Source organism: Nuphar pumila, chromosome 14, assembly GCF_984573655.1.
Source record: "Nuphar pumila chromosome 14, dmNupPumi1.hap1.1, whole genome shotgun sequence".
NCBI lineage: Eukaryota > Viridiplantae > Streptophyta > Magnoliopsida > Nymphaeales > Nymphaeaceae > Nuphar > Nuphar pumila.
Window position 1 is genome coordinate 35,297,319 of NC_143262.1, and position 20,380 is coordinate 35,317,698.

At 38.3% G+C, this 20,380-nt stretch overlaps 1 pseudogene; it reads right to left on the bottom strand.

The window, feature by feature from the left end:
• Positions 1–1,280: 1,280 nt before the first annotated feature.
• Positions 1,281–2,054, bottom strand: LOC149816751 (protein MIZU-KUSSEI 1 pseudogene; annotated as a pseudogene).
• Positions 2,055–20,380: the final 18,326 nt, after the last annotated feature.

Below are 20,380 nucleotides of genomic sequence, written 5' to 3' on the forward strand. Positions count from 1 at the left end.
AACAAGCTCCAGATATGTAAGAAATGCAATCAGATCGGGATTTTGTTTTGGATATGAGTTAGAAATGACCTAAAGTACTAATATGAATTCAATCCAAATCCAAAAATGATATGATTAAGCAATGCCAGTCTGATAAGACCGCACATTCAAGTCTAAATTGAAAGATCCAAGCCTGGAAATAGTGTGATAGATTCGGATTGGATATTCAATGGTATCCAATTGGTTCACACCCCGGCAAAATTGCTCATATCTATCATTCTTGGTGGACATTAATGATTTGGTACAAAATTGTCCTAGACACATTTTGGAATGCCATTATGATGCCTTACATTCATCATCGCTGCCAAAGGTTACTTTGATAAATTTATAAAGATATATCGTTGAGCAATTTCTTATAGAAGTGTTCTTAATTGCTTTTGCTAGTAGCGATTAATATTAGAGAAATGACACGTAAGGCAGGGTGATCGTGTCTCCATCTAGGGTTTTACCCAATGTTGTCATGAGTATCGGTATGGCCATGAATCGTTTGATGATACTCGGACGTTTTTCCACCGCTGATCGAGCAAAGTTTTCAGCGAAAAATGTCATGTGTAAAAAAAGATCATTTAACGACGTTTTTGAACCGCGCTAAAGGTGTTTTTTTTTTTGCCCAAGCCTTTAGCGGTCATGACCGTCAAAAACACAAAAAAATGTGCTGAGTGCGTTACCCTCTAATATATATATATATATATATATATATATATATATATATATATATATATATATATATTAGGGTGTAGCTGCGCAATCCATAGGAGCGCAGTTACAAACGGTACTTTCCTGAACCTCCATCGCATGTGTGATGGATGCTCAGCATTTTTTTTTAGCAAAAAATGCTGAAGTGCACTAATCATCTTTTTTAAAAAAGAGATGTGCATCCCTGAGAGGTAATAGCGGTGCTTTAATGCGCCGCTAAAGGTCCCAGCCGAACTGGATTCTTTAGTGGCGCTTTTCAAGCGCCCTAATTAAAAAAACTCATGCTGGCCGCTTTTGCACTGTTTTCGCATGCTGTCCATTATGCCAGCATCATTCCACTGCGCAGATAAGGGTTGCGCAGATAAGCTTTTATATATATATATATATACGTGTGAGTGAAAAGGGGTTACTTGTTAACTGATCCTGTTATCATCTTAGCCTACCACAAAAAAAAAATGGAATAAAAAAAAACTAGGCATGTTGCTATGAAGGTGTTGTACATTAAATACCCACCTCTATACATTTGCCCAATTGATATACCGAATTCATATTCTGACCATAAAGATGCTGAGCTCGGGACCATTGCTACCGTCGGGGTTAAGCATGTAGAATGCTTCCGAGTCTCTCGACCCCACAACTCGCTCAAAGTAGGCTCGCATGTAGGCTAGCTCACCATCCTGGCGCTCTGCCTCACCCGGTCCGGCAGCACCACTACCACTTGTTGCACTTGGGAGCACACCCGCACCCATGGACACAGCCTGGAGCAATTGCATGACATTGAGGTCCTCCTCATTCGGGTCGCGCCTTACGCCGTACCCAGACTTTTTGCCGTTGCAATACATGGTCCATAGTGGCTCGTCGAGGAGCTTGACTCGGTCGGGCCGCTTATCGCACTCGAGTGCTATCCGCACGAGCCCAGACGACATCTCCTTGAGTAGCACATTGGTCTGCAATGCTAGCTCAATGACTACATCTGGTAGGCACCTTGGTGCCTCTTGAATTGCTAGGCTGACTCGGCCTTTCCGGTACCCAAAAAGCGTACCGGTCATTCGCGTACCAGCCAAGAGGTGGGGATCACCATGGGATGATGGACCGCCTGGGAGGACAGTCGGGAGCCGGCAACCCGTGTTTATGATGGGCAAGGCTCGGAAGACGGATCGGAAGATACGGTACATCTTCACCGATTTGTGCCGCTTCTTTTGTGAAGGTCGGAGGAGGGAGGTTGGCGGTGTTGGCGGGGCAGCTGGGGGTGAAGGTGCTGGTGACGAAGCCTTTGTATTAGATGGGGCCCCCGTGCTACTTGACCTGTTGTGCCCCATCTCAACCTCAAACAAGATGTAACTTCATTTGCATGCTCCTGTTTGAGGGAGAACAAAGAAATAGGTGAGAGAGGGTTGGTGGTAAGATCAAATGCAATTGTTTGGTATAATAAAGATGCAGGAAAAAGAAAACAAGATCAATTGGTTTGTTAAAAGAAAGGCAGAGAGAGAGAGAGAGAGAGAGAGAGAGAGAGAGAGAGAGAGAGAGAGGTTTGTTGTGAAGGAGGTTGGTGCAAGAGTGGCGAAGGAAAGGGAGAGAGAATGGAGGAAGTTTGTTGAGGTTTGTAGGGTTGACCTTGTTTTCCGGTGAAGTGACTTGCCTCTTAGTTCCACCGTTTGAAATTGGATACATTTTCTTACAAACCTTATAAATGAGCAACATTCTTTGGCCAATATATTTGCTCTCCAAAGTCGGGTATACTAATGGTTTGGATCTCATCTGGATTGAGGATACACATAAAAATTTATGCATGTGGATCCATCTATCCATCTCAAAATATTATCATACCATTCCCCACACAAGAACTTTATAAAAGTTTCAAAGATGGATCACCTGCAGTATATCCAGGTAAGAAGTGGGGGAGCCAGGAATCTAAACTAGGGTGGGCACAAATATACAGTAAAAAAGAAAAGGTAATTATTAATAAACTATAATAATATATTAAAAAAATAAATAGTTATCTAAAGTCTATTGACAACATCAATTTTCTATATTTAAAAAACAATTCATAATTGATTCATTGCTAATTCATTAAAAAAATTGTGATTGATAAAAATCATGGAGGTCTTATCTATGCTAATTGATAAAAAAAATAAAATCCTTAATATTCTAACCAATATCAAGCATTTATTATTCATGATTCGTGTTTAATGCTAATTGAATAAGAAAGAGGCATAGAAACCCTAAAACCATAATTAAACCTCAATTCATACAAATGTCATAAATTTTGTATTTAAATGAAGCCCCTAATATTCTACTAAAAATAAAACATTCATTATTTATGAATTCATACTTAATAGTAATTAAAAAAATACCAAAAACCTTAAAATTATAACTCAACCATTTATGTCATAATAATAAAAAAAAACTAAAGCAAAACCCTGAATCATAGCAAACATTATCACTAGATATGCTAATTGAGACAAGCTTCCCCAATTTGAATTCTAAAAAACCAAGTTAAATGCACTTCACTTTTCCAAATATAATGAAAATGTCACTCTCGGTAGAAGGCCTACTCATCAAGATAACCTACCTCTCAGCAATGGATAGAATTGCCATTATTGGTCACATATTCTGACTGGGTTATGGTTGCTTTAGGACCTAGTGAATAGATCTGAACCACAGATCTAAGCCTATGCTAGTAGAGTCATGGTTCAAGCCATTAATCCATCCCATGAATGTATGCTTCCGGTTGGATATGCATCATCTAGTCTGCTATGATCAAGTCAGGCAATAAACCAGTCAAGCATATTTTGATAAGATCTTGATAGTGAAACATGATCAGCCCACTTTTAAGTAGGTTGAACCTATGAAATGAACAGGTCTGACACCTTTACAACCTGCTCTAACCAAATGACAGCCTCGGCTCAGTTTTTTTGACTCAGACTTGACCCTAGATCCAAAGTTCATGCAAAAAAATCATGACAGGTATCAAGAATGAAGTCTTTTTTAACAAGATGAGTTCAGATATCTGAACATTGAGTAACAGATTTGAGTCTCGAGCTGAATCTGAACTAGATATGAGATGATAAAATGGAATCTGAATCTGTATTTAAAATGGTATTATTTTTGGCATGAAAAACTCAACACTCGTTCAAAAAGAGATCAGCCCACACCCTGACCGAATCTCTCGTTGGGTGAGCAATCGTGTCAAGGTCGACCCAACTTTCATCGAGTTTGGGTCGGACCTTAACCTCCTTATTGAGGAGATTTTTTTTTTGGTCAGGATACCTAATGAACCAATTATCTACACTTAACAAATACTTATATTACTGAACCATGTACGCATGTATAAAACTTAGTGTTACATATTAAGTATACTTACTCGATGTATGGTTTGATTACTGAGAAATTAAAAAGGATATAGATTTGTGCTGCGTCTTGCTCTCGATCTTTCAAGAGCCTTGACCGACAACTACCGAAGGCATGCCCAAGTGGTTGAAATATCGACAGTTTGTCAGCTACAGTAAATTTTTCTCCATCATCATTATGAGGTGAGCATGTTTAACATGTTGTAATGTGATGTTCAAAGTACATAGATGAGAAATTTAAAATTTCTTCTAAACTGTATGCCTCACAAATAGATCCCTCTACTCTTGCTTTATTTCGAACTTTTTTTTTTAGGTCAGACATGCATCTGTCAACAATATATACCTTGGATTACAATAAATTTATCAATGGCATTGAAGAGACAAATATAAAAATACATATACCTTTCAAATGGGTACATCCATTGATATTGCACAGAACCACCAACTCTTAGTTCATATGGAAAATGTATGATCACATGTTCCATAACATCAAAAAATGTTGTCAAAAATATCTTCTCTAGCTGACAAATAGTAGTGATGACAAAATCCTCGAGATTCTTTACCTCAAATATTACGACTTCTGATGCGCACAGTATTCTAAAAAATCTACTCAACTCGAACAATACCCCCCATATATGTTTTTTCTAACATATCATGGAATGCTAGGAGTATCAACCATTGCATAATGACATGACAATCATGGCTCTTCAACCCATATAATTGTCTCTCGTCTATCTTCACAACCCGAGCAATGTTAGAGACGTATCCATCTGAAAATCTCAATTGTCTCAACCACTGGCATACCTGCTTTACTTTATCTGGTCCAAGCACATAGCATGCCTTTGGTTTCAGTACTTTGTCATTGTACTCTTTGAGTTCCAATTTTGGTCTTTTACATATTACTTTTAAATCTATACGGGTCTTTGGATCATCCTTTGTTTTCCCTTTGACATTCATTACCGTATTGAACATATTATCAAACACATTTTTCTCCACATGCATAACATTCAGATTATGTTGTATCAATAAGGTCGGCCAATATAGTAGTTCCCAAAATATAAATTTCTTTGTCCAATTGCGATCCTTCTCAAATCCAAGGAAGGGCCTTGCACTATGGGTAGCTGTCAGTCCATATGAAAAGTACAACAATCTTCTTAAAATCTCTATGCCAGACAACCTTGTAGGTGGACCTTCTATTTCAGTTGTGTCTGCTCGAAACACATTCATTTGTCATCAAAATGGATGGTCGTTGGGTAAAAATCGACGGTGACAATCAAATCAGCATGACTTTCTTCCATGCGTCAATCTAAAAGATTTTGTATCCTCCATGTAGTACGGACGTGCCAAACTCCCATGTGTGCTTCAACCAGATAACATACCATATGCAGGGAAGTCACTAATTATCCATAGAATAACAACCTTCATATTAAAGTTTTATTTTTTGTGGGCATCATACATGAGAACACCTTCATCCCACAATATTTTCAGTTCATCAATCAATGACCTTAAATATACATTAAGATTTTGGCTCAAAGAGGTTGGACCAGGGATAAATAGAGACAAGAAAAGATTTTGACGATTCATACACAAGCTTGAAAAAAGGTTGTATGGGGTGACAAATACTGGCCAACACGAGTATGGAGTTGATCTACCCCCAAATGGAGTAAATCCATTTGTACATAAATTGAGCCTAACATTTCTCACTTCCATTGCGAAGGTCTGATGAGTACAATCAAAGTGCTTCCAAGCTTCCGCGTCAACAGGATGCGTGATTTTGTCTTCATCATGTCAAACTTTATTTGCATGACATCTCATGTGTTTAGTTGTCCTCGAAGATATACAATCATTGCAATCTAGAGGTGAGAGAGAAGTAGCAAAGCAACTTGTATGATACTTCTTTTGACCTCGTGCTACCATTGCCTTTTGTCTTTGGCTTGAACCGTGGATGCCCACATGATCTGCTATTTTTCTAATCTTTGAAATATAACATTCAGTGATTTGGACAAACATCTATCTTTTGATACCCCATACCTAGAGCGCCTTCGCATGATAAAAATTTTATGGCAATTTCTCATCTTTGGGAAACATACTCTTCACAATAGAGCACAGACAGTCAAAACATGATTGACTTAAATTAAACTCTGACTTCAAATTCAGTAGTTGAAGAACTGCAGACAAGATAGTGTGACTCTTGCAACCATTCTAAAGTGGCTCATCAGCATCTCTAAGTAAATCATAAAATCTACTAGATGCATTGTTTGATACTTCTTCATCTACCCCAGTTGGTACATCACTAGAACCTATAGCAGAACCCAGTTTTGGTCTTGTGGCATCAAATATCAAATATATATATATGGATTATAGTGTACGACATCCACTCGTGCGTCAAAATTATTCCTAAATTCTTCGTCATGAAACATCCAATTCTGATAATCACTCACAAAACACTTCTTGTATAGGTGATGTCTAACGCCATGAGGTTCTACAAATGGATTGTTCTTACACATGGTGCAGGGGCACCTGATTCGACCTGTGGGATCCACTGTACTGACACTTGCCATTGCAAATTCAATAAAATTATCAACATCATCCATATATTCAAATGATACATCATTGTCAACTATTCTATTGTACATTCATTCACGGTTTACAGTCATTTTGTCCTATGACGTTACAGATATTATCCTAACCAGTTAAAAGAGAATCATCAGAATGCTATGATGAAGAAAATATCAAATTTATCATGTAGTTGTAGTAGATGTAATAATTTGATATATCACACACACACACACACACACACACACACATATATATATATATATATATATTCTTGTGCAAAACCATTCATTTGAAACATTAATAACTTATCATTCATTTTCATGTGCAAAGTCATTCATAACGCGATATATTCATTTGAAATATGTTTTCATGATACAATTTCACATGGAAATCATAATCAAATTGAAAGTAACTTCATGCAAGCATGAATACAATCACATCAAACATTGCAATATATTCAAATCATTCATATCAAAACAATGTCAAACATGTACCTGATGCAAACACACTCCAATATCCCGCTAACTAATACCATGACTAGCATGAAATCCAAACTCCAAAAATAAGAACACTTCTATTTTCATACATTAAAATAATGCTTAGCATGATCTCTAAACTCCATCAAAGCAGTCTTAGATATCCACAACTAAGTGAGTGTGTGAACAGAAAAGTGTTGCATCTAAGAAATTAAATAACTTGTGATGCACATGCATCACTTACTCACCATGGGTATTTACCCAATTTGCATTGCTTTTGTCACTTACTTACTACGAGTCGCGGGGCACAAGCAAAATCCGTTAAGAAATCTACAAGTGACACTGTGTTAAAATAAAGTTTATTACTCGATGACAAGGAGGGTGACACCCCCTGTCAGAAATGATCCTAGACAGGGAGACACAACCCTCTACTGAAAGTGAGACAAACACAGACAAGGGTGTTGCCTCTGCCGGCAATAAGGTCAAGGCAGGGAGGTCTTGCCCCCTCCCGTATCAATCATGAGGCAGGGGGTCTCGCCCCTTGTCGAGGCAAAATTTCTCGGCAGGGGGATCTGCCCCCTGCCGGGCAAAAAAGACAAGGGGCATGGGGGCTTCGCCCCTTGTCAAAATTATCGAGGATAGGGAGGCGAAGCCACCCCCTTTTAGGAAAAAAAAGGGCAGGGGGGCTTCTCCCCATGCCGATCATTCTCCGACATCGAACAGGGGGGGGGGGGGGGGGGGCTGTCGGCAAAGTCAAGAGGACAGAGAGCCTCTTGTCTGCATTTGAAAGGGCAGGGGTGAAGCCCTCTGTCCTGCCAGAGATCAGAGCTAGGAGAGGGCATGGCAGAAGTGATCAAGGCCTCATCCAGCCCCCACCAACTACAGAGGGGTGGGGAGGGCTCGACAGAGGTTGTCGAGCTTCTGCTAGCCCTTCGACAACCATAGGGGGAAGGAGGCAACTATAACATAGAGGAAAGGGGGAGGGTTACTTGTGGATGGGGCTCACCGAAAAACCTAGAGGGGGAGCAATGAGAGAAAGAACGGGAGGAGAAAGAGAGAGGAGGTTGTCGGGAGGTCGATGTGCGGGTGACAGGCACCGGTCGGGCGGGCGATGGGAGGTCTTTGGTCAAGCTGACGACTGAAGGTCACCGGGCGGCGGGCGGCGGGAGAGCGACTAATGAAACAGAAAGGGAAAAGGGGCTCACATTAAAGATTTATAGGAAATTTAGTGACAGATTCACGATGGCAAAATTCCATCGCAAACGCCATCACAAATGTGCAACGGAGTAGCAACATAAAATTTTTGTTGTTGAATCGTCGCAAAGTAGCAACGGAGTTTGAGACAGAATTGTTCCATCACGAATCCATCGCTAATTTGCGATGGATTTCTTATGGAATTTTCTCTGTAGCTAATTCCACAAATAATTTAAATGTTAGTGACATATAGTTTTCTTTAGCTAATCTGTCACAAATTTGCGATGGAAAAAATCCATCACAAACTTTTGTCGCTAATTAGAGTTTTTCTTGTAGTGAAAATTCAATGGTAAACTTTTACTGATTCTTTACAAGATTTACATTGGAATAAATATTCTGTTACATGCCCCAAAATACACACAGAGTGTCCCATAGAATAAAAGAGTCCCCGATCGGGCTCTAAGTGTACTTCAATTCATCACATCTATTGTCGCCAAGCCTGTCTATCCATATATACTTGAAAAAAGGAAAAGAAGCAAGAGTGAGACAATCAACACGTCTTAATAGAAAACATAACTACCCACCTCGCATTAGTGAACATGGGTAGACTACCAAGCCAAATTTGACTCCAGCTAAGTCCAAGGCTAAACACGAGTCTCAAACTCTGACTCCTTGCAGGATTTGACTTAACACAACCTCTAGCTCAGAGGTAACTCAAGCAGCTATGCATAACCTAGATGCATGCATATTTTTTCTTTTTTTTCATTTAAATTCATCTTTTGCTTCCTACTAATGCATGCAACTATTAAATTCAAGTTTTGATAAAATTATTATCTCTACAAGGGCACCACTGCCTCAAACTGCTATAGGCTCACTGGTCTATATGGCAGTATATTCAACAGTGGGTGATTTACATATTTTATTTTAACCCCATGAGAACTCGGTTTGCCAACATCAAGGTATAGAATCTTTTGTCAAGAAGCTTCTTTCTTTGAAAAAAGGTTGTAGTACACTACCGCTAGTGTATGTATCTGAACCTTTAATAAAAAGGGGTTTGTCTCCCCTAAGCCAATATGGTTGGGGACTGGTCCATCCTAGTGACCAAGGTGGGGCCCACAACAACAATACGCCACTAGAAACTAAGGAGTCTGCCGGTAATGCAACATATCTCACGGGGTTGGTGCATGCTCGCTCTCAAGGCGAGTACAAAGTCACTCAAGGTGACTAGTTATCTTGTCTTTTAAGGCATAACTAAACTAATTTGTGTAACTTGTTTCATATTTAATTAAAAATTTATTTTTATTTTTAATTCTCAACGTGTCCTCTAGGTATTTAGGGCTTTGCCCAATGAGTTACACTAAAATCTCTAACTTAAGAGAAAACTATTTTTCTTAAAACTAGTGTATTCACCTTATTGTACTCTTGGTTCACATTTGTGCCCGAAACATAAAGCCTAATGAGACCTTATTGTGCAGTAGGCTCCAACGTTTGAAAATCATTTTCTAAGATCTAACCTATGAGAAAATTAAAAAACTTCGTAAACCTCAAGTTTACAAAACCCAAAACTATATATTGACCTACCGAAGCACATGTATACAAACATACATACTAAACTCAAAGAACAACCATTGACCTTAACTATGTTAAATCCCTATATATATATATATATATATATATATATATATATATATAGAGAGAGAGAGAGAGAGAGAGAGAGAGAGAGAGAGAGAGAGAGAGAGAGAGAGAGTAGGTGCATGAACATTAGGTGCTTGTGATACGTGCTTGATGAGTTTTTCAGGTTTTTTTCATTTTATTTTTAAATTTTGAAAGTAAAAATGTGATCTATGTACTTGATTTTATAGGGATCAGCTCTTAAAGTGTTCAATTCTGACACATAGATGGGTTTTTATAAGGTTTGAAAAATCAACGGTCTAAAATCTTTGTAAAATTTTTAGGCTCCATACATCATTTTTTTCATCGAAAGCACATTATTCAGGTGTAGATTCCTAGTAAATTGACCATGCTCAATACATTTATGGGGTCAGATCTGCAAAAAAAATACCGAAATGGCAGAAAAACCCATTATACACGTATCACAAATACCTAATGTTCAAACACCTATGCCCTACTCTATCTCTCTATATATATATACCTATGTATTTAATCATATGGAATAGTTTACATATGATGTCATAGAATTGTGTGAACTACGTATGCGGGCAACAACCACGTAGTCTTAATAACATAAAAATTTTGCTAACCCCGTATAGCCATCAATACTTACATCATGTCATCAATAAGTTTTCTTATATTGAATGGACTAAATTCTCATAAAAATATATAACATTTCTAACTTAACAAGGCTGAATACATATATATTCTAAAACATTATTATTTTCTAACAAACTACGAAGGGAAGCTTACCTAATCATAACAAAAAAAAAATTCTAATAAACTACGTGGGCAGTTTATCTACCCATAATAGGAAAAAAAATTCTAATAAACTACATAGGGCAGCAAAGTGATGTTCATGACAAAAAAAATTTAACCACAAATAGGGGCAAAGTGATGCTCATGACAGAAAATTTTTCAACAACGTATAGGGAAGTGCTCATATATGAATGCAAAAGTTTTCAAAATGCAGATAATAGGATAACATCATATATGACTGCAATTTTTTTTCAAAATGCATATAAAAGGGCAGCATCATATATGACTGCAAAAAATTTTAAAATGCATATAACAGGGGAAACATCATATATGACTGCAAAAGTTTTCAAAATGCATACAAAAAGGCAGCATCATATATGACTACAAAAGTTTTCAAAATGCATATAAAATGACAAGCATATAAAAGGACAACATCATATATGGCTACAAAATTTTTCAAAATGCATATAATATAGTAGCATCATTTATGATTGCAAAAGTTTTTAAAATGCATATAACAAAGCAACATCATACATGACTGCAAAATTGTTTAAAATGCATATAACAAGAAAGTATTGTTTGCAATATAATACATACATGGGTATTAAACTAAGCTTGGATACCTCTACAATCATGTCTTTTGATTGTCCTCCATATTTGTGAGAATCATATATGATGGTTTATCATAGTTTCACTTTGAGTCTTGGGACCCTTTTCTCATTCTTTTAGACTTAGGAAGAGTCTTTTCTTTCACCTTAAAAGCATTGGGTTGTTATACCTTAAGTAACCTTTTCTTGAACTCAATCATTTTTTTGGATCTCTCTTTTGTGAGAATCCATGAGCTGGGCATTTTCTCCTTGGGGATTTGCATTCTTTAAAGCTTCTTCTCATGCAATTGAGCCTCTTGAGGTACCATAATCCAAGCTATAAAGGTATATCCAAACCTCTCAATTAAGACTTTCACAAACTTAGGTCAATTCGAGTGTTCGAAGCAAGCATACCAATTAAATGCTCTCCTTCTCAACCTGGTTATTGTTTCATCCACTCTATTGTCTATTGAGACATCGTGATAGGCATAATATCGTTTTGCTCTCACAAGCCAATCTACTCTCTCTCAAAACAAGGCAATTTGGGTCTCACCTTGTAGCCAAGCAAGGACTATTGGTCATTCTCCAACAACTTAGTTTGTAGTGGATGCTTCCCAAGGATGGAGTCATTCGATTCCCCCGTGCGGTCACCAGTGAAAGCCAAACCCCTGTTGGCATTATGCCTTGGCGTATTAAGGGCCTTTATACATGCAGCAAAGCCTGCTATGGCCTTCTTCAAATGGTTGTCTTGCACTTTATTTGCTTGTCTTTGCCAAAAAAGTTTGATTTGTATTTGCTTGGATATCACTCAAACTTGCTCAACCTACCAACAAACTTTATCGATCTTGTTGATATAAGAGGATGAGACTCTGCCATGTGCAACAATTAGATCTGATACCAACTATTATACATATTAGTTTGTCAAGGTTTATAATAAACAAACCTGGATTGGTCAAAAGACTCAGAACTGCAACTGACAAGTACTCCAAACATAGTCCAACAAATGCAAGAGAATAAAACTTATTGTTTCTCGGTCTTGGGACCTGTGGGTGACATATCCTAGGGTTTGAACCTTGGTTGATAAAATGAAAAAGAGGTTGGAGGTTCCTATTGTAGCAAATAGGGGAGTTCAGACAAGGGTCAAAATGACAAAAATGGCTAATCAAGTAATGTGGTTTGGGCCTAGTTGGGGGATTTGACATGGTTGAAGATTTAGAACATGTAGAACCTAGTCTATGGTCTTTAAGAAGGTCTAGAGACATGTATGAGGGCCCGACACAATTGTTGGGCAAAAGAGATGTCTAAATCAAGAGAACTCAATTTAGGAAAATCAATCAAATCAGGTATCTAATAAGGTGCAATTTTGAGTCATAGGCTTCGGACAATATGTGAAGGTTGATCTAAGGGTTTGGAAGGATCCTAAAGGTACCTTGGAGGTCCATGGAAGGTGAAGAAGTTATCTTCCATGTTTTATAATTCTAACACAATCTATAACACAGAAAAAACTGTAATGGGATCGGCAGTAAGCAAAATCGCACTGTTGAGATGCCGAAAAAGTTGAGGCTTTCTAATGAGGATGAACAACCAACCGTAGGGGATCTGGTCCAATGTGATTCAAAGAGAAAAAAAATGTTGGGGGAGAGGGACGTCCAAAGAGAGGAAGAGAATTGGCTAAAGAGAGAAAGTGAGAAAATCCAATTCATAAATTCTATAAAAAATCAAATGGAAACCCTAGGCCACCTTATATAGGGTGTGTCAAAATAAAATAGATTCTGACAAGTAGTTAGAACTAGACTAGGAAGAAGAGTCCTTAACCAAATTCTATCTAGTTACTAAAAACAATAAAGAAATACCAATGTTGAACTCTAACGTAAAAAAATAGCAAGTAGGAGGGAGGAAATAAACCCCTTACACAAAATAGTAAGTAGGAGAGAGAGGGGGAAAGTAATCAGCCCAAGATTGCTCAAATTGATTCTAACAATACCGAATCAATTTGAACAACCCACGGAAGCGTTCGAAAGCATGTGCACACAAAAGCAATAAGAAGATAAAGAAACAAGAGGACACAAACCCCAACACCAAAATTTACATGGTTCACTTAAAAGGGGCTACATCCAAGGGCAAAGCCAACAAGAAAGATTCTATTATTAATGAAGAGGTCACGAAGGATAATACAAGATTAGGGATTAACAATCTTACCTTCTATAGTCACACAAATTTTGACCGAGTCATTTCATGTTAGAGCCACATTCCAAAATCTAATGTTTATAGTATATTTTAAGTTTTTATTGGCTTCAACTTCATTTGTATTTTCTAAAATGGCATCTTTAAGGTTTATGTTCAAAAGAGATTAATTTAAAGGATCTTAGTTTTTCAACGAACCAAAAATCAAGTCAATCTAAAATCAGAGTAGAAAGTTATAACGAAAACAAGGTGACTTGTTTAGTAAAAAAGCCTTATTTTTTCAGGTAGAGCCCACTTTAAGCACAATTTTTATCACAAAAATAATCAAATTTGGTTTTTTACTTAAATTGAATTAAAGTTTAGGATGTTAGCTTTTCAAAGCATAAAAAATCACCTCAAACTGATATTTGAATAAGAATATATGGCTGAAACAAGTTAGCTTGTCGAGCCTGTTTTACCCTATTTCACTGACAAGTTTAGTTGTATTTAACTTTTTGCCCAAAGAACACTGATGAAAACTAAGTTGTCGTTAGTTTTTTTATCAAGAATTATCGTCAAAGTCACATATCATTAGAGCTCTTTAAGTTATCATTAGAGTTTTTTTGTTCATGAATTGTCGTTAGAGAAAGTTGTCATTATAATCAATTGTTTTTAGAACAACTTGTCGTCAATGCTTTGCCGACATCAACATGTCTTCAACTACCTTTTTTTTGCATGCTTTTAGGATGAGATTTGCCTTTTCAGCCTTCCAAACTCAAAAATAAAAGGCCACACATTCTCAAAACATTTTTTCTTAAGAAAAACCTCCATCTAAGGCAATAAACCTTGGCTAAATTCTGGCCTTTTATTCAAAAACCTCATTTTAGAAAATGTTTATCAAGATGAATCTGGGATACATAGGAAACATATCTGAATCTACCTAAAAAACTATAAATATGAGTATCCCCCCCCCCCCCCCCCCCCTATTTAAGATATGGTATTTGTCCCTCCTAGCAATGTCTCTCTACCGGAATCCTGACATACCCTGACTTAGCTTAGTTGACTAATTTATCTCACTTGTCCTAACCGATTCGCCTAGTCTAATCCTCTATCGAGCCTAGTCTAGGATCCGGATCTCTTGTTTCACCATCTTTTGAAGACAAAATGTCTTCCATGCTCTCTTATACTCATCAATCATAGAAAAGGCTACATAAGCCCAAGGTAAGATTTGGTTTTTGTTTTAATCTTTATTTTGTATATTTTGTGCATTTCTCTAAGTTGTTATAGTTCTAACGTTTGTATGTTGTTTGCTTTGATATCTTTTTCTTGAGTTTTAGTGGTTTCTACCACCGAACTCGCTTTCTTTTAGGTTTCGTATACGAGGTACAAATCTCCGCAACGTTGCTGCTCTCAAAACAATGATCAAAGAATTCCTGGTTTGGATGATCCCTGCTCACCGAAGGAGAAAATATTTTTTACCTTGAAGAACAATCCTCACACCCTCTCAAAGTGCAGATCTAGCTTCTGATCCACTTCAAAGAAACATATCTTTTAATGAAAAACCCCTTATTTTTGTTTTCAAATCCCAAAAAGGTGTCCACACCTTCAGAATCCGATGAACACCAACACCCTACAAGCAATAACCCCACCAAAAGAGACTACGCAACACATTCACACTTTCGTATATGTGATCCTGTGAGATTCATCATGGCAAACACTCCCAAAATCACTTTTGAACCCTAGGGCATGGATATAAAACACCTTTAAAAGCAAAACCTCACTCTATTCTCAATTTCTATAATGATAAAAAGAACAACATTCGACCTTCTCTTCGTATTGTTTATGAAGCCCAAATGTCCAGAATACCTTTCAAATAAGAGAAAAATTTTTACTAACCCCAGTAGATAAAAAAAAATGGGTGATTGATATCACTTAACCCAATAAAGGAAATCTTATATATATATATATATATATATATATATATATATATATATATATATATATATATATATATATATATATATATATATATATATATGTGGGTGGCAATCGGGTCTACCCGGCGGGTTGGTGGGTCAGCATACCTCAACCCGAACCCGATCCGTTTATTAAACGGGTCGGCTGTGGCAAACACGAACCAAACCCGTTTATTAAATGGGTAACCTGACACGACCTGCCAACCCATTTAATAAACGGGTTGGGTCGGGTAAACGGGTTGGCGGGTCGGGTCGGCGGGTTGACCCACTCGCTTAACCCGTTTATTAAATGGGTAAGTCGGGTTGGCGGGTTGACATACCTCTAACACGAACCCGACCCGTTTAATAAACGGGTTAGGCGGGTCGACCCATTTATTAAACAAGTTAGTTTAAGCCCAACCCAACCCGCCTAAGAGGCGGGTTGGCGGGTCATGTCAGGTTATATATATATATATATCATCAAAAAAAAAAAGATATATGTATGAAAAATATTATAAGTTAGCACGGACATTATTTGCAGGTATCATTAAACTGTTTAACAGGTGTCCGATTCAAGCTATGGGCTCGAAAAAGTTGACTGTTCTTGGCATGTTGTGCTTGGCCGAGGCGTGAACAAAACACAGAAAAATGTTATGCGTGTAGCGATTTTTTATGGAAAAAATAAAACACAGGAAGTCGCTACCCGCAATGTTTTTCTGTGCTTTGTGCGGTCAAAATACTCGAGCCCGATCACTGGGTCTGCTCGGTACTACAATCTCGTGAAGTGATTGGGCAGCATTTTTTTTTAATTAAACTGCCGCAAATTCCTGCTATTTTCACTCGTTAGGCCCACATTGATGGCCTTAATGATGCATGTCACCATGGGTGACCCTGCTGACTGCTGTTGATCACCTGAATGGACGTTGATGATGCCAAGCTACTCGAGATCGGTGATTCGTAATATTACCTGGTCTGCTCGCGTGTGTTTGTGCATGAGAGGGAGAGTCTTTATATGGGCGTATCAACCTTATATTGGGAAGTTTCAAGTTCGAACCCCTTGTATAACTGGTAAGGGTCTACCTAACCCCAGCTTTCTCTGTCGAAAAAAGAGTAAAAAAAATGTTTGGGCACAAGCTAAACCTTACGCATCGCATGCATGCGCGTACACAGGCACAACAAACCACACACAAATTCTCTCTCACCGAACCACGAATAAATCTGGTATCTTCCATCGTATTCGTTTTATGCTTTTGTGCTTGGAACGCGTTTAAAGATGAGCAAGAACACAAGAAGAAAGAGTTAAATAAATACTGTAAGGGCCTGTTTGGAATCTTAGTGCTGGAATGGGATGGGCGTTTATACATTTGGTGGTTTCGAGATAAAATCTTGGTCAAACTGCCCTGGTGGTCCTGTTTGGAATCCTGGCGCTGGGATAGGTGTTTATGCATTTGAGATGGGAAGTGAAGCCCTTCTTTCTTTGTATTTACACTAAATAATGGATTTGGAGAGGTGGTAGCTGCCAAATTCAGGAATTGCATTAACTCCATAAACGCCCATCCCAGCTGGCAGACGATGTAACGTGCAATATGAACAGCGATGTACAGGGGGGGAGTTGGTGGGGGCTCATCACCAGCATTTAATAGTTATTAAATTATATACCACCACCACTTGACACGACCAGCAAGGATAGAGAGAACTTCCCTACGAGTCGAGACTCAGACATACCACAATCTAAAAGAAAGAAAGGTTAGATTGGCGTAAGTAAAGAAATCGTGAAGATGGAGGACACTAGTGAAACACAACCACAACCAATATGCCCTCCCCAGGCTTCTTTCATCAAGTCAACATGCTCTTGTATTGAGTTTGTAGTGAAAACCCTTTGTGGTTGTTTGGGTTTTGATGATCACTCAAAGAAGGAAGGAGCAACCAAGGTGATCTCTCTCTCTCTCTCTCTCTCTCTCTCTCTCTCTCTCTAAACTTTTGTTGTTTCTAAAGTTCGTATTCTCTTAGATTCTAAACAAACTTTTTCTTCTGTTGACTTTTATCATTTGTCAACTAAGGCAAATGGTGGGAATGTTGGTGCAATGCTCAGTAGAGGACCCGTAACTCCAATAATTGATCCAGGAAGCGGTGGGCAAGGGAACTAGCTTTTATACATATAGAACTTTTTGTTTTGGTGTCTGCTTTTAATTAGAACAGATGTATGAAGGCGTGTTTGTGAATGAGGACGCGGATGGAATGCTTGTTCTTTTCTATAGCTTGAAAAATATGCCTAACAGTGCTTCTGTGAATTTTACCCTAGACTCAGTAGCTGGCTCTTGAGTCGGTTATAGTGCATAAATCCCAAATGATTTGGACCGGGTATTGGGAGTCTTGAACTATGATGATTTAAGGCTCTGTTTTGGAACTGGTGTTGGGAGGGCGATGATATGAACGGTTTTTACTTTTTACAACTACATTCTCGCAATGATGGAGTTGAAATCCGCATTTTACAACCTAACCCTCATCTCCCCTTCCCATCACAAAAACCAGGACAAAAAGGAAGAGACCAACAAGGACTCCCAACACAGGCCTCCCAAACAGAACTTAGGTCATTCGAACACACCAAAAGCAGCTGTGGTACTTTCTGTGGTATCCCACTGGACATTTCCTTATGCAAGGTATGTGATTGGCACATACTGTCAGTAATCCATGCATAAAATGCTGTGTTCTGTCATTAGATTGGGTACCTAACACGCTTTTATTGCGATTTTACTGTAGTGGTCAAAGTCTGTCACAAGGACACCTTTTTTGGGTTGCAGTGTGAAAGGAACACCAATTAAGTTGCACTCATCCCCAAAGTCATATCCCTATCTTCATTCCCTTGTTTGGGACTTCATTGATGCAATGTGTTTTTTATCAAATGGGCCTCTATATCTACATCATTCATTTAGTGAACATCAGCATTTAAATCACCTGAATCCTGGTTGTATGCAGGCTTTTTTGGCGATCCAAAAAGCAAACGGTTGACAAAACATAAAATTTTGTGATTTAAAAAGAATCATATTTTTTGTTGAAAAACTAAGATACGAGGGTTGATTCTTATTAAATTCTCCATGCTGAATCCATCTGTGGGGTCAGATTTGATAAAATAAAAAAACTTGCATCAATAAGATTTCAAATGGGCAATAAAGATGGGGAATGACATAAGGGATGAGTGGAACCCAAAAAGAACACGGCATGACAGACACGCTACATGACACTAGTTGTTAGGTGTAAGAAGGAAGGGGAGAGAGAATTCAAAAGAAGAAACGTGGGTTGTTTTAGAGAAAGTTTGGTTTTGATGACGTGGAATAGTCTTATCTTGATGGTGTTTGAGTTTGTTGTGGGCTTTATAACCCACATGTAAACTCTTACACTTATTCCTGAGAACAAGAGTTTGGGATGACTACCACACACGCGCGCGCCCGCCCGTCAGGCCGAGCCGGGTTTGGATTCGGGTAATTGGCCCTTTAGGGCCATATCCAATCAAAACCAAAGTATCTTTTTGCTCAAAGTTTCTATGGACATTTGGATTCTTTAACGGATCTCGACCTCTTCGATTTTCGTTAACGGGTCACGTCTCTTCGAATTCCGTAACAGATTCCTTCCACGCTTTGTAACCGTTCGTGGGATAGATCCCAAACGCACTGATTTCTGAAGAAGAGCTCTGCGGTTTTCTCTTTCCCTGTTGCTTTCTCTCTCTCCTGAGTTTCCCTGAAGGGTTTTTTCTTCAACTTCGGTTCGTAGAGGTTGTCTTCGAAGGACGATCTATCGAAGTGCACCGGTCTGATCGTCGAGGCTATTGTATCCTAGGAGAAGGACGTTGGACCATGTTTGAACTGTATGTGGGGGTGAATCTTCTCTAAGGGAGTACTTTCGTATTCCTTAGCCTTTTACACAGTATTAACATGCTCTTCTTATTTTTATTATGTTATGTGCATCTGCTTGTTCATATGCTGCTATCTGGATTTTGGTTTTATGCGGAAATTGCCATGCTTGCTCCCTGTTATTGTTTTGATCGACAGTCAATCATGATTTCAATATTGTTGTATTTCCTGTGTTATGTCATGATGTTGATTGTGAAACTGCGTGATCCGAAATGCGATCCAACACTAGTATCCATGTATATATATACATGAAAATTTCATATTCTTAATCAATAAACTTTATGATAAAAATAGTTTTGTATTTACGAAATATTTATTTATTTATTTAATAAATTCAATAAAAAAAACATGGCTAATCTGAGTCATTGTTTCAGTGTGGCCGATTTGATAGTTTTGAGAATGCCAACTATGGATTGCATCACATTAACATTTGAAAATTTTGATTCCACTATAGGAAAGGAATTATGATCATTGCATGCAAGAGTTCTGGTATACTTTCAAGGGGATTGTTTGTGTTCCCTTGCGACTTACATTGTACAGTTGCGCTTAGATTTTGTTTTGCTTTTGTTGAGTCTGATGTAAGCTGCCCGATTCGGGTGAATCAATACCCCGAAGAAGCAGCCCGTATACTTGAACTGTAATAGCCTGCGGGCAAAATTGTAAATAAAGTAAATGTGTTGAGCTTTCTTTTGTTCACCCTCATTGTGATTGCTTCTTGTGAATGCAATTTCTCTCCCTCTATTCTCTCTTGCTCTCTTGCACTCTGATTACAAGCTTCTGCGATCGGCAAGCGAGCTGGCAAGTAGGCTTGTGGTGGTGGGAAAGGACCGTCCCGTCGCGTTGGCCCATTAAAGGAAATAGGCCTGTGACAAGTGGTACCAGAGCCCGTTCTCGTGCTAGAGAAAGAACTTTGGAGTCGGTGTCGACAGACACGTCGACAGGCTGCGATTTGTGAGCAAGACATCGTGGCGCCTTATCAAAACTTGCGCAACATCAAAGGCAAGACAGTTGTCGAAGCTGAGG